Genomic DNA, 13,848 nt, shown 5'->3' on the forward strand with positions numbered 1-13,848 from the left:
TGTCAAAACCGTCGCTATATTGCGACGGGCTTCTCATCACTGTCGCTATATAGCAACGGTAACATGCTTTACCGTCGCTATATAGCGACGGTTCTTAATAAAACCGTCGCTATTTTTCTACATATACCGCCCTTGCCGAACATTTTCTTAAACGATTTCGTCCATATCAGGTAGTTGTTATACTCTTATCAATTTTTTCGGAGTATCGATTTTTTTTATTTTGTACTGACATTGTTTCGTATTTATCTCGTAGATTTGCTCGTCGATGTGATCTTCCATCTGGTTCTTCGTGGGCTGTATTGCTGTAATTAATTAGTTTGTTCCATCTTTTAATATTTTGCTCTTTGTTTTATTGCTGTAATTAACTAGTTTGTAATTTGTTCCACCTGTTTCCAGATTGATTTCCTCACTATTTCCAGTCACCGGCAAAGCTCCGGCGTCTTCTTCGGCGAGCGCTGTCCCGGGTCAGCTAACAACTGGATTCAGCTGCGTTTTTGGTAATTATTGCTGGAAATAATTGACAGTACTAATACTTATTTTCAGAAAGCAGGTAATTCTACATCCTCTTGAACTTTTGAATTCATGCTTGATTTATGAGATTTTATTGTGTTATGATGTTAGTTGATTTAAACGATCAGATTTTATTTATTGTTTCAGGTGTAGTTTTTTTTTCATAAATGGGAAAATCTGGTACAATTGATAAATTCTTTAAGAGGAAGATACCAAATCAATTAGATTCACCCAACTCTACAGCTCAGTCCATAGCCTCGGATGATAATCTTCCACCTGAGGTTGAGTCTCAAAAGTTTAGAAAGGTTGAAAATATCGGGGTTGATCTTGACTTGTTAGAGCGTGATCCAGGATTGCGTCGACAAATATGGGAATACTCTCCCAATGAGCAAGAGGAAATTCGTCGAGCTTATCTAAATCTGAAAGCATTTCAGCCAATACTTTCAGAATACCCACTAAACAAAAACAGTCTTCATCCTCGCAGGTTTCAACCGTCCTGGTATGAGCTTTTTCCTTGGTTAGAGTATTCCCTAGCAAAAGATAAAGCTTTCTGCTTTCCATGCTTTATCTTTAACAAGCCATCTGGTTGTCCGAAGCAAACTGCATTTACAGTTGATAGATTTGATAATTGGAAGAAGGTTCGAAGTGGAAAAACATGTTCTTTCCAATGCCATATTGGAAAAGATAATGTATCATCACCCCATCGTATTGCAGAAAAGGAATGTGATGATTTAATGAACCAACATCGACATATAGTTTGAAGGCCATAATTTCTACGATACAATAGCTAGGATCTAGATAATACAACTCACCTCCAGATATCGACGAACCGAATATATATGGAGAGCTCTCAAGTCAGGGAAGGGGATAGAGAGAATACGAGTGCAGGATAATTATTTCTCATCAATCAAATGTATATCGACATGAGATATTATTTACACTAATCCAAATGTTGCAAAGAAGTATCTCAATCTCTTGAAGAAGCCTTGGCCAATAGACATGTCCATTCTTCATCTGGGGTGTCTCTTGGGTCTATAGGCAGCCTTAGGAGCGCTCGGGAGCCTTGTTTCCTGGAATTTTCCAGGTAGCACTCATCGGGATATGTATCTTGTGACCTCGAACCTTCCTTAGTATGATATCATTGGATTTATTAGTTGTTCAGTGACGCGATGTCTTGAACTATTCAACCGATTTATTAGTTGTTCAGTGACGCGATGTCTTGAACTATTCAACCGTTTGTGTAAAACAATTCAACAATATCTATACAATAATAAGTCTGACAATTTTTTCTTATGTTGTGTCCATTTTGATCCTGGATCATATCTTAATTTCATAAGTGTTCTTATTGAAATAGTCCTTACTTCACACTAACATAGATGATCTCCTATTTAGAATCTCCTATAATACTCTACCTTTGGGTACATGAATCTCCAAAAGATAACTTATCATCACCACATATTGTAGGTTTTGCATACTAAAAGGTTTAGGGAACGGTTACGGTGCCTGGATACGCAACAAAACTTTCGAAAAATATATTTTCATAGCAAAAACCGAGCACCCCCTTCACTTGATGTGTAGCAAATACAAATAAACAAAAATTTCATACATAGAATGTTTAGAAATTTACTTATCAATCACAAGGATTGATGATTTGGCTCCAACTAAGTTGTAAACAACTTAGCTCTTGAGGGTAGACAATCTACAAGCTTCAAAGAGCACTCCTTGCTCAAATGAGCTTCTTTCTTCAAATTAGCTCCACCACTAACAAGGAAGATTTACTCTAATTTTGCACTAGAAAATTTGTAACATTTTTCATTCATCAATGAAATGAAGAAGCAAAATGTTGAAGAAAATGGCAGAGAATTTTTGGCCAAGGTAGAGTGTAGGAGAGAAGAAGGAAGCCTATTTGTGGTTCTTTAAAAAATTATTTAAAAAAAGTGTTTTTCAAAGGTATGCTTGCTTTTAACTCAAAAATTGGCTTCCAGCCTTTAATTTCCATGCATGAAATTTTATTTGGGCTTTTAACAAATACAAAGTCCATTGACTTTTATTTAAATTTCTCAAACACATTTGATACGAATTAAACTTTGCTTGAATTTACTCAAGCCCACTAGTTAAATAATTATTTTCAATTAGGCTCTACAAGACTCAATGTTATTTAATTAATTCAATACTTGAATTAGTTTAATTTAGTCCATAATAATGTTTATGAAATTCACAATTTTCAAATACATTATTTATTTGACCAATTTTTAATTAGGAATATTTTCACAAATTAAAAGTTACATTCCTCCAATAGAAGTCATACTTCTAAATTTTCCTTGTGCTTATAAGCTCCTTTATAAGACGTTCAACACATTGAACTAATTTCCTTCTCAACGGGTCTAGAAAGTTAGTACTTGTAAGACCCTCAATGGTTCAATGATACAACTAGCAGTGGGTTCACATCTTTATGTGATTCGGGACTAAACATGTTTTTATATGAGCATACTCCAATTGGTCTATTCTTATTTATTAACTCCTTGATAATAAAAACGTCAGAACTCAAGTCTGAAAGTACCCAACCAATCATGTTAAATATCAAGCAGCATCACTTACATGATTCCCTAGGTATCAAATGATAGTGCATGTAAGAACCATTCCATTATGGTTAGCATACAATACGGTCCTTTCATCTCATATATCCCGACCGATTCGACAACTATTGGTATATCGAGAGTTGTCAAAGAATCGATATTATGTGTCATGTCGTAGTTGCATCATTGGTATAATATAAGAAACTCATTTCCTAATTACCACCAACACTTTGATAAGAGATTTCAAACTACATACACATGATATCACATAGGATATCCATACCCGAAGGTAAGCGGTGAATCCCCGACTACAATGCATCGACTCCTATATGTTTCGACAAAACACCCAACCTTGCCATCTGATGACCCCATATGAGTCGGTAAACAAGTCAAAGTGTAATGCTAGCACATAGAGTCACAATGTTGTCCCGGGTCATAAGGACTAATGATGTACAACCATAAACTAGGACGTTTCCACTCGATAAGTGAGAACTACTTGGAAAGTTCTTTGTGGAAGGTTGTTCAGTGCACTCTACAAGGAGCACCTATCTGCATGCTTGGAAATCACAATGTCCATTACCAATGAAACATGATACTCACATCGCAGATACTGGTCTCAAATTCAAGCGGCCCTTTATCATTCTTATTGGCGGCTGATTCGACTAGGAACTGTTTAGAATATACAATGTTCCAAAAATGAGTTTCATGATATTCATCATATGCGCATCTCATATTCTTTCTACTATTTGTATATTCAAGGACTTTATCTATGCATCTAGCACGTGTATACAGATAAAAATATGCCAAAACAATAATTTAAAATATAATTAAAATAAATATTTTTTATAAATAGAGTTTCAATGTGAATCATCGGCCAACATTTGGCTCGACGGGCACCTATTCTAACAATCTCCCACTTGCACTAGAACCAACTACCCATATGCTTCAAACCCATCGATTCGCGATTCTTCTCGAATAAAGGTCCATGTAAAGGCTTAGTTAGTGGATCAACAACATTATCTGCGGAGCCGACTTTATCAATCAACACTTCTCCTCTTTCCACAATCTCTAGGAGGATGTGATACTTTATCTATACATGTTTGGATTTCTGATGAGACCTTGGCTCCTTCGCATGAGTAATGGCTCCGTGTTGTCACAAAACACCGGTACTGGAGCAACTCCATTAGGAATGACGCCCAACTCTTGGATGAAATTCCTTAAACAAACAGCCTCCTTTGCTGCATCTGATGCAGCAATGTATTCAACCTTAGTGGTGGAATCCGCAATAGTGTCTTGCTTGGAACTCTTCCGACAGACAGCAGCACCATTGAGCATGAATACAAACCCAGAGGTTGAATTTGAGTCATCGATATCGCTTTGGAAGCTAGAGTCGTAGCCTTCCAATTTCAGTTTTCCACCTCCATAAACCAAGAACAACTTATTGGTCATTCTCAAATATTTGAGGATGTCTTTCACAGCTTTCCAGTGTGGAAGATCAGGGTTTCATTGATATCTACTCACTACACTTAGTGCAAAATCCACGTCAGGACGTATAGATATCATCTCATACATGATACTACCAATTGCATATGCATAAGGAATGATTGTCATCACCGCTATCTCTGCATCAGTCTTGGGAGACGTAGACTTGGATAGGGACACGCCAGGAAACATTGTTAGATGTCCTATATTGGACTCATCCATCGAGAACCTATTAACGATGGTATCAATGTATGTCGACTGGGTGAGACCAAGCAATCTTCTTGATCTATCTCTATAGATCTGTATTCCCAATACAAAAGATGCTTCAACCAAGTCCTGCTTCAAGAACTTACTCGCTAACCATATTTTAGTTGATTGCAACATCCCTACATCATTCCTAATGAGTATAATGTCATCAAATTAAAGCACCAGGAATGTCACAACACTCTTACTGACATTCTTATACACACAGGGTTCCTCAGGATTATTAATAAAACAAAACTCTTTGATTGTGCTATCGAATATGAGGTTCCAACTCCTAGATGCCTGCTTTAGACCATAAATAGATCTCTGAATTTTGCATACCATATGCTCACTTCCAATGTATGTAAACCCCTCAGGTTGAAACATGTAAATCTCTTCCTATATATCCCCATTAAGAAAGATTTTCTTAACATCCATCTGTCATATCTCGTAGTCATACCAAGCGGCTATGACAATCAATATCCTTATAGACTTGAACATTGTAACTGGAGAAAATGTTTCCTCAAATTCAACTCCTTATCTTTGAGTATAGCTTTTTGCTACCAATGGCGCTTTGAAGGTTAATACCTTCCCATCCGCCCCAAATTTCCTCTTGTAAATCCATTTAAACCCTATGAGAACAGTTCCCTCAGGTGGATCCACAAGGTTTCACACTTGGTTTGATTGTATGGAATTCATCCCTGATTCCGTTGCTTCAATCCACTTGGATGATTCGGCATCAGATAACGATTCCTTGAAGGTGGATAACATCCATAATTAGGCTCAACATGGCCCTCTTCAAGAAGCAGACCATAACTCATAAGTGGTCTCGAGACTCTCTCGGATCTTCCAGGAGCTTGTATCTCCTCTATTAGCTCTTTGGGTGTGGGTTCTACAATTGTGGGTGTCTCTCGAACCTCTTCGAGTTCTATGATATCCCCTTTTCTATCCAAGAGAAATTCATTTTCCAAAAAGGTTGCATTCCTAGAAACAAACACATTTGTTTCTTGGGGATGATAGAAATAATATCCAACTGAATTCCTTGGATATCCAACAAAGTAACATAAAATGGATCGACTATCCAATTTATCTGCCACTGCCTTTTTCACATAAGTTGGGCATCCCCATATTCTAAGATAAGAATATTTGGGAGGCTTACCCATCCATATCTCATATGGTGTCTTATCAACTGCTTTTTAATGGACATTGTTCAACAACAGTGTCACTGTCTCAAGCGCATATTCCCGAAAGGATGGCGACAACTCCGTGAACCCCATCATAGACTGAACCATGTCCATCAAAATCCAGTTACGACGCTCCGAAATAGCATTCAACTACGGCGTAGCAGGCAGAGTCCACTGCAAGAGAAACTCATTCTCCTTAAGATACTCTTGGAACTCAGCACTCAAGTATTCACCACCTCGATCCAATCGAAGTGACTTGATGCTTTGTTTCAATTGTTTCTCTACTTCACTTCTGAATTCTTTGAACCTTTCAAAGGCTTCAGATTTTTATATCATCAAACACACATACCCATACCTCGAAAAATCATCGGTAAAGGTGATGAAATAGGCATGTCCATGCTTATTGGTGATGCTAAGAGGACCGCATACATTGGTATGGATCAAATCCAATAATCCTTTGGCTCGCTCCACATGGCCCTTAAAGGGAATTTTGGTCATCTTTCCTTTTAGACAGGATTCACAAGTCGTGAGAGAATTAATATCAGACATATCAAACATGCCTACTCCCACTAGCTTGTTCATCCTTTTTAAGAAAATATGTCCTAGTCGAACATGCCATAATTGTGCCGAATTTAGAGTATCTTGTTTTCGCTTGTTTGTTGTTGTTATTATTTGGACATTGTTTAGTGAAATATCTTTCAATTTTAAGTTATAGAGATCGTTTTCAAATTCTCCCGTGCCAATCAAACATTCATTCTTGTAAAGATTGCAAACACTTTTGCTAAATAAACAAGAATATCCATCTTTATCAAGCATAGAAATATAAACAATGTTTTTCACCAAATCAGATACAAATAAAACATCTCTTAAAACTAACTTAAAATCATTGTTCAAAAGTAAATAAACATCTCCAATCGCTTTGGCTGCAACTCTTGCCCCATTGCCCATCATCAATAAGGTCTCACTTTCCCTTAGTCTTCTAATTCTTTTCATCACCTGCAAATCATTACAAAGATGTGAGCAGTAGCCGATATCTAATACCCAAGTAAAGTTAATTGAAATGTTTACTTCAATATTGAACATACCATTTCCAAAACCTTTCTAGGCAAGATATTTTTTGCAGTTACCCCTCTAATGTCCAGGCTTCTTGCAGTGATGACAGATATCAGCAGTTTTGTCAGCCTTAACTTGTGTGGCCGCCATAGCGGGACTCGGAGTTTGCCTCCTCAAGGGCACGTTCTTCTTGGGATGTTGGAAAGAACGGTTCTTTTCCATCCCATGTGGTCCTTTTTTCGTACCAGATGAAGAACCCACATAAAGAACCGACTTCTCTTTCTTGATGGTGGACTCAAAGGTAACAAGCATATTCACCAACTACTCAAGGGTAAGCTCCAGCTTGTTCACGTTGAAATTCATCACAAAAAGATCAAATGAGCTAGGCAGCGACAAGAGAAAAACGTCAGTAGTCAATTCCGATGGCAATGTAAGATCCATGCCAACGAACTTGTCCACAAACCCAATCATCTTTAGATCATGTGTATGCGTAAAGTGATTAGCTCTTTGATGGTAGCATTCCTAAGAGGCCATGTTTGCTCACCAAAGAGCTCATTGAGATGCAAATGAATATCAGCAACACTCTTAGCATCCTCAAAACGTCTCTGCATCTCATCATTCATAGAAGCCTACATATAACACTTGACTTTCAAGTCATGGTCACACCAATCCTTGTAAGTCTGCAATTCCTCAAGAGTGCAGCTAGTAGAAGCCTCAACAGGAGGCGACTCAGTCAGTGTATATGCTATCCTTTCCGAATTCAAGACGATTTTTAGGTTTCCTAGCAATTGAGGTAATTAGGTCTGATTAAAATGTGTTTGTCGAGTGTTGCAGATAATGGTTGCGAATCGAAGACATTTTCAAATTTGTATTGAAAAAAACAAAAAAAAAGACAAATAAATGTTAATGACTATTTTAAAATATTTAATAAGATATAAGGTACGGATTTTTACTTCATAAATTTTCACTCCCACTGTTTTGAAATTTTTTACTACCCTCTAGTGAAAACGAGAAACTCCTTTTCTCGGGTCCAATTAGCAAATTGTGATCCCCAATAATATCAGCCAATCATAATTCCTAAAAGGTAGTTTCCAATTGCATCACCATGCAACCCTTTACGTAAATTTTTGTCTCACGTTTGATTAGAACCCAATAATATGATGTTGTTCATCTTTACATGTCAAGCCTTACCCATCGATGTTGAAGCTTAATGGACGGTCGCCATGAATTCACTCAATAATATGAGCCGAAATCATGGAGGTTCCACGTAGTTCATATCACCATTTCAATGGATGTCACAGCTTTCCGCTGTCCAGTGCTCCCTCAATAATATGAGCAGAGCACTGGTGGCGTTCATCATGCATCCATTGTCGATGGAAGACATAGAAATTATAAACACATTTATAATTCCCCTTTTCGGTCTTGATAATAATTTTTAATCTTATTCAAAATGGGGGTTTTTAATTTCGAAATTTCTCGTCATTAATTTTATTTAAAAGCTCGTCATGTTTGATCATATCTTTTCCGGATTCATGCAACTTTGTTATTATCACAATAATAATACCCATAATCATTATTTATAATATATTATGCATATATTATTAACACTAATCTTAACAAGGATGATCAATCGCCCAACACTAATGGCCCGCGTGAGCCAAACACGGGCCTAGGTCCAATAATAGAGAATATATGAGATGCAAATTCATAATTACATAAGCTTCCAATATTTACATGTCTTCGATCTTCATAATCATCAAGGCCCACCATCTTCTAATCTTGATCTTCCACTATACTAATATTTACAATTAAATATTCATGGCAAATAGGGATACATCTCTGGGGTGGGAACGGGCTATAAACCAAGCCCACTTATAAATTGATAATTATTACAATAATTCAACACAAAATTTCCTAACATACACATAGCAAATTGGGCTTGGGCTTTTGATCATCCTGCATGCATAATATCACATATCATATACATCAATTAATTATAACAATCAATTGATCCAATATTATATATCTTGATACAATCACTAACCGTCACGATTATAAATTAAATCAACAAAGTAAACAAACTCTTTTTTTTACTTTCTAATTAATTTATTTATAACCAAATTTCTTGTAAATCACAAATTACTATAAAGAATTAAAGCCCAACTTCAATTATTTATTTTATTAGAAAATATATACAATTTTGTAGATTTAAACTTAAGGGCCCAAAAAGACATTTTTCATCAAAAATAATTTGGCTCATTTAAATTTCACAAAATACGTTAACCATCTAATGGCTAGACAACTCAAGGCCCATGACACTTTAATATTTCAAAATATTTTTGGAAATCCTTGTCGTCATTGTCGTTGCCGGAGTTTTGTCGCCAGATTATGGCCAACTCAATTTTTTTTAAATGGGTGGGCTGTTTCGGGCAGTTACTACCCAAAATGGGCAGCCGGCTGCCCCAACATGGCCCCCAAAAATAGCCCATGTATGGCCTTTGATTTGTTGTAATGATTATCTCATGCGGTTATAAATTGTACTCAATATAATATCATGTATTTGCTACACAAAAAAGTGACCTAAGCACTTGATACCACTTGCAAGAGGATTGGTTACGGTGCTCGGATGCGCAACGGAAGTTTCAAAAAATATATTTTCATAGCAAAAACCGAGCACCCCCTTCACTTGATGTGTAACAAATACAAATAAACAAAAATGTCATACATAGAGTATTTAGAAATTTAACTATTAATCAAAGGATTGATGTTTTGGCTCCAACTAAGTTGTAAACTTTTTACAACTTAGATCTTAAGGCTAGACAATCTACAAGCTTCCAAGAGCACTCTTTGCTCAAATAGACTTCTTCCTTCAAATTAGGTCCACCACTAACAAGGAAGATCTACTCTAATTTTGCACTAGAAAAATTAGAGAAGTGTATGTTTTCATCAATGAAAATGAAGAAGCAAAATGTTAAAGAAAATGGGAGAGAATTTTCAGCCAAGGTAGTGTGTAGGAGAGAAGAAGGAGGCATATTCTTGGTTCTTGAAAAAATTAAAAAAAGTATTTTTCAAAGACATGTTGCCTTTAACTCAAAAGTTGGCTTCCAACCTTTAATCTTCAATTTACTCAAGCTCACTAGTTAAATAGTAATTTTCATTTAGGCTCTACAAGACCCAATGTTATTTATTAAATAATTATTTCCATTTGGGATCTACAAGACCCAATATTATTTAATTAATTCAACACTTGAATTAATATAATTATTTGGATTCTACTAGGTCCACTGGTATTTAATTAATTCAACACTTGAATTAATTTAATTTAGTCCATAATAATGTTTATGGAAATCACAATTTTCAAATAAATTATTTATTTGACCAATTTTTAATTAGGAATACTTCCACAAATTAAAGTTACATTTCTCATGTAGAAGTCATACTTCTAATTTTTTTCTTGTGCTTATAAACTCCTTTATAAGTTGTTCAACACATTGAACTAATTTCATTCTCAACGGGATCTAGAAAGTTAGTACTTGTGTGACCCTCAATCGTTCAATGATACAACTAGCAGTGGGTTCACATCTCTATGTGATTCTAGACTAAACATGTCCTTATATGAGCATACCCCAATTGATCCATTCTTATTTATCAACTCTTTGATAATAAGAACGTCAGAACTCAAGTCTGAAAGTATCCAACCAATCATGTTAAATTCCTAGCAGCATCGCTTACATGATTCCCTAAGTATGAAATGATAGTGCCTTCAAGAACCATTCCATTATGGTTAGTGTATAGTAGGTCTCTTCATCTCATATATTCCGAACGATTCGACAACTATTGGTATATCGAGAGTTATCAAGGAGTCGTTATTATGTGTCTTAATTGCATCGATGGTGTAATCTAAGAAACAACTTTGTTAATTACCACCAACACTCTGATCAGAGATTTCAAACTACATACACGTAATATCACATAGGATATCTATATCCGAAGGTAAGCAGTAAATCCCCGACTACGATGTATCGACTCCTATATGTTTCGACAAAACACACAACATTGCCACTTCATGACCCCATATGAGTCGGTAAACAAGTCAAAGTGCAATGCTAGCAGATAGAGTCACAATGTTGTCCCAGGTCATAAGGACTGATGATGTACAACCATAAATTAGGATGTTTCCACTCGATAAGTGATAACCACTTGAAAAGTATTTTATGGAGGGTTGTTCAGTGCATTCTACAAGGAGCACCTATCTGCATGCTCGGACATCACATTGTCCCTTACCAATGAAACATGATACTCACATCGCAAATACTAGTCTCAAACTCAAGCGATCATTTATCCTTCTTAATGGCGGCTGAATTGACTAGGAACTATTTAGAATATACAGTAATCCAAATATGAGTTTTATGATACTCGTCATATGAGCATCTCATTTTCTTTCTAATATTTGTATATTCAAGGACTTTATCTACGCATCTAGCATGGGTATACAGATAAAGATATGCTAAAACAATAATTTCAAATATAATTAAAGTAAATATTTTTTATACATAGAGTTTCAATGTGAATCCTCGGCCAATATTTGGCTCGACGAGCACCTACTTTAACACATACTTGGATATTCTAGGAATGAGCCAATGCAAGTTACAAGTACTCAACTCAATATTTATAACTTAGTTTTATCATTGAACCAAAGTCTTGAGAGCTCCAATTCTCAATATTGGGTTGCCGCTGTAAACATTTTATTTTGTGGGTTTTAGGCTCATTCCTCTTAACAACTTATACATTTGATCTCGATTTATTCATTTAGTAAATAGATTCACTAGGTTTTCCTATGACTTCACATATTCAATAGAAATAACATCATTTAAGATCAAGTGTCATATGGTATTATATATTATAAGAATATGTACTCTTGCTTTGGCATATTTACTATCACATTGAATCATAATAGAAGACATAGGTTTATTCCAACAAGGAATACCTTCCAAGAAATTTCTAAGCCGCTTAGCCTCTTTTTCAGCTTTGTCTAAAGCAATAAACTCGAACTCCATAGTAGATCAATCTATACACGTTTGTTTAGAATATTTCCATGACACTGCTCCTCCACCTATTTTAAATATATATCGGTAGTGGACTTGGAGTCATTTCTGTCATATATCCAGTTTGTATTGCAGTATCTTTTTAATACAGTTGGATATTTAATATAAAATAACTCGTATGTCATTGTGTATTTTAAATATCTAAACAATCTTGTTAATGCCTTGCAGTGATCCTAACTAGGATTACTTTTACTTACTGAATATTCAAGGTGTGGATGCGTACAGTTAGTATAATACATTATACTACCAATTATCCTTGCATATTCCAGCTGAGAAACTGGTCTCCGTGATTCTTTCCAAAAGTGAGATGTGGCTTATAAATAGGAAGATGAGGAGATAATGGTCAAAAGATATTCCTATTAGGTTGGATTTTTTGTTGTTCATTCGCTCTGCTCGCGGAGTGGCATACCGAAAAAAGAAAGAGGAAAAAGCCTTTATTCAGATTCTTGATGCCCAAGTATATAGGTGTACTTGCAGGAAGACTTTCTAAGGCATTAAATCTTGTAAGAACATTTTCGATATACTAAGTTTGTGAAAGTACAATTCTCTCATATGTTCTTGAGATTTTGATTCCAAGTATTATAACACACAACCTTATATATTTCATATCAAAATGTTTTTTCAACATTTTCTTCGTATTCACGATTAAGTCATGATTACTTCCCATAATTAACATGTCATCAACATAAATACAAACAATTACGTAATTATTAATTGTGCCTTTTTCGTAGACACACTTGCCACGTTCATTTAATTTGAAACCATTTGACACCATTGTAATATCAAGCTTTTCATGCCATTGTTTAGGTGATTATTTGAGTCGGTATAGTGACTTGACAAGTTTGCACACCTTCTTCCCTTGTCCGGGTGCAACAAATTCCTTTGGTTGTTCTATGTATATTTCTTTTTCTAATTCTACATTCAAAAAAAAAATTATATCCGTTTGGTGAATCTCAATGTTGTGAAAAGCAACAATAGCTATGAGAACACGTATGCATGTAATCCTAGTGGCTGGAAGTGTCAAAGAAATCATGTCCTTTTCTCTGTTTGAATCCTTTAGCTATCAAGTGATCTTTGTATTTATCAACATATCCATCTTTTTATATTTTATTTTAAAGATTTACTTGCTACTTAAGGTTTGCAACCTAGAGCGAGTTCAACCAACTCCCAAGTATTATTATACATGATGAAGTATATAATTCATTGTTGATAGCTTCTTTCCTTAAGGAACTTTAAGACTAGATAGAGCTTCTTGAAAAGTTCTTGGTTCATTATCTAATATGTATATTAGAAAATCAGTACCAAAAGACCTTTCCACTTTTGCCTCTTTACTACGCCTTTGTTCCTTATTGCTTTGGTAGGAATCAATCGCAGTCGATGCAAGAAATGTATTCTTTTTTTTTTTTTGTGTATTTAGTCAACACTTTTGTTTTACGTTTTTTTTTTTTTGTGTTTTTGTTCTCCGTTCTTCATGATCTTTCCATAGTCGATGCAAGAAATGTGTTCTTTCTCCGCAAGACGAAATTTCCCCATATCAACATGCTTACGGTTTGAAGGCAATCGTCTATAAGATATAACAAATAGGATCTAGCAAATGTACAGCACGCAGATTCTCCATATATCAACGAATAAAATATATGTTGAGAGGACTCAAGTCAGAAAAGAGACTAGAGAGACAATATGAGTATAGAAGAA

Source organism: Primulina eburnea, chromosome 11, assembly GCF_022965805.1.
Source record: "Primulina eburnea isolate SZY01 chromosome 11, ASM2296580v1, whole genome shotgun sequence".
Lineage (NCBI taxonomy): Eukaryota > Viridiplantae > Streptophyta > Magnoliopsida > Lamiales > Gesneriaceae > Primulina > Primulina eburnea.